Here is a 2,500-nt window from a genome sequence, read left to right on the forward strand (position 1 = left end):
GTCCAAACAAGACAATGTTGTCAATGTCTTCCTGGGAGAACTGTCTGATGGTACCATCAGTTTTTACAATGCCAGAATATCCAATGCTTCCTTTAGAGTTGACATAACCGGCACCTCGTTTGACCCTGTGGTCATCAGGGATGCGTTGCATGTTTCTTCCATCTCTGGTCACAACTCCAGAAGGTCCAACAAGAATAATGTTGTCTGCTTGTTCTCGGGTAAACTGCACGTTGTTGCCGTCAGGTTTGACAATTCCAGAATGACCCATGAGACCTTGGTAAAAGGTCGAGCGTTTGACCCTGTGATCATCAGGGATGCGTTGCATGTTTCTTCCATCCCTGGTTACTACTCCAGAAGGTCCAACAAGAATAATGTTATCTGCTTGTTCTCGGGTAAACTGCACGTTGTTGCCGTCAGGTTTGACAATTCCAGAATGACCCATGAGACCTTGGTAAAAGGTCGAGCGTTTAGTCCTGTGAGCATCAGGGATAAGTTGCATGTTCTTTCCATCCCTGGTCACAGCTCCGGATGGTCCAACAAGCACAATGTTGTCTGCTTGTTCACGAGTGAACTGCACGTTGTTGCCATCAGGTTTAACAATTCCTGAGTAACCCAAGAGACCCTGGTAGACATTCGTGGCACTTGCTCCTGCCACCAATGCACAAAGTAACACCTGAAACATCGTCAGTTCTAATGATAAACTTTCATAAAACCAGAAAAATTTGTATATGGAAGAAAATATAAACAAATATATGAATCATGTATTCTGAAAATTCAAAGCCTTTTATCATAAATGTGTGCTTCCTTTCATGAATAATGCTTATGTGTAATACTACAGTAAAATTACATCGAGAAAAAAAATAGGCTATATTCAATAACATAAAACAAGTAAGGAACTCACCAAATTGTTCATGTTGATTTACTTATGGTCCCAGAACTCCTTTATCATCAAAGGCTACTGAAGACCAACTACTCTGCATTGGTATCGATGCATCCTCTTTATATATGCGCTCCAGTTACCCAAATCCGGCAGGTAAGAAAACTCGTTGGGGGAAACTTACAACTTGAATTGACCGTTAGATTTTTTTCTTTCGTTTTTTTAAACGATCTTCCAGTTCCCTATCTTTATTCGCTACTATGTACACCTAATAGTAAGTTTGAAGCATGTTCTTATTTATTCTAATCTCGCTGTTTATCATTAAATAAACGGAACGCTGGATAGTATTATACATTTCATATTGAATCTCATCTTTAGTTTCTAGACACTCAGGGCCATTCCGAATTTCAAGATCATGTCCTCTATCTTTTTATCATCTTTACACAGTTAGGTACTAGAACAAGCAATTAAAAACTAGTTTCTTTGACAGATGTTCTCTTCTCTTACCTTGGAAACTGTACCAGGGATTTACCATTCGCTATCGTTGATATATCATGTTTTGGTGGGTAAAAATCACAAAGTTTTCGTTTGATAGAATTTAAAAACATTTCCTTACCTATGAAGGAAATTAACACAAGAGGTTGGGGTATAAATTTCGTAATAATATTTTGTATTAGAATAAATGGGATCATAATAAACTACAAAGTATTCATTGAAAGATACAGAAGACTTTAACTTAAGGTATTAAGAAGGGACACAATAGTAACAGAGATCTGATCCTAAAATATATAAATTTGAAAATTTCAGGATAAACTTATGACCAGTATGCATGTATGTGTATACATACATACATACATATATATATATATATATATATATATATATATATATATATATATATATATATATATATAATCTCAATATAAAAAACGCCCAGCGTTCCTTTATATATATATATATATATATATATATATATATATATATATATATATATATATATATATATATATATATATATATATACTGTATATATATAATCTCAATATAAAAACCCCCAGCGTTCCTCTACTTCATCAACGCCAGAACAATATTAATATATTTTTCAATAATTTTCCTAAAAATAGAAATAATTATTATAGTATAGGTTTGTAGTAGCCTATCGGAAACGTCACTGCCTGGTGATCGCTAGACTGGGGTTCGAGTCCCGCTCAAAGTCGTTAGTTCCTTTGGTCGCTGCAACCTCGACACCCTTGTGAGCTAAGGATAAGGGGTTTGGGGGAGCCTATAGGTCTATCTGCTGACTCACCAGTAGACATTGCTTGGCCTTTCCTGGTCCTAGTTTAGGTAGAGAGGGGGCTTAGGCGCTGATCATATGTATATGTGGTCAGTCTTGTCCTGCTTGCCTCTTCCATTCATGAGTGGCCTTTAAAACTTTAAGCACAACCAAAATATCCAATAGACAAAAATAATACTTGTAATTTAAAATTTATATAAATTGTTAGTAAAAACAGATTTTTTTTTAATAGATTCTTATAGATTTTTATCAAACTCGGTATATGTCTCTATGATATCAAGGACATCAACAGACTGGGTGAATTGTTATGAAGAAAACAAAAAAACATA

At 35.2% G+C, this 2,500-nt stretch overlaps 1 long non-coding RNA gene and 1 pseudogene across 1 annotated transcript in view; both read right to left on the reverse strand.

Moving 5' to 3' along the window:
• LOC137630990 (uncharacterized) overlaps positions 1 to 2,500 on the reverse strand; it is a 326,533-nt gene that overhangs the window by 295,557 nt on the left and 28,476 nt on the right. The window lies entirely within an intron of this gene.
• LOC137630989 (uncharacterized) overlaps positions 1 to 2,500 on the reverse strand; it is a 7,780-nt pseudogene that overhangs the window by 220 nt on the left and 5,060 nt on the right.

This window comes from Palaemon carinicauda, chromosome 39 (assembly GCF_036898095.1).
Source record: "Palaemon carinicauda isolate YSFRI2023 chromosome 39, ASM3689809v2, whole genome shotgun sequence".
Classification (NCBI taxonomy): Eukaryota; Metazoa; Arthropoda; class Malacostraca; order Decapoda; family Palaemonidae; genus Palaemon; species Palaemon carinicauda.